Here is a 311-nt window from a genome sequence, read left to right as displayed (position 1 = left end):
AGAATGGAATAAACCATCATTGTCTTGGCAAGATCCTCGGACTAAAGTGAAATAAGACGTCCAAAGATAAATACAAAGATTATACATTTACAAAAGCTAGCTAAACAAATGCCAGACACATTTGACCCGAAAAGAAAAGAAAAAAAAAAGAATGATTAAGTTATAAACAGCTTGTAAAGCACCAATGAAATTGATGTCCAAGAGAGGCACAGTCAAGTTGCTACAGAGTCTATACAAGATAGACCAATAAGTTCCAAAAGATAAGAATCCTCGGAAACAAAAGAGAAAGGTGCATAGAATGATAAAACAAA

The sequence above is a fragment of the Brassica oleracea genome, chromosome C5 (genome assembly GCF_000695525.1).
Source record: "Brassica oleracea var. oleracea cultivar TO1000 chromosome C5, BOL, whole genome shotgun sequence".
NCBI classification, from domain to species: Eukaryota; Viridiplantae; Streptophyta; class Magnoliopsida; order Brassicales; family Brassicaceae; genus Brassica; species Brassica oleracea.
Note: the sequence above shows the minus strand (reverse complement) of the source record.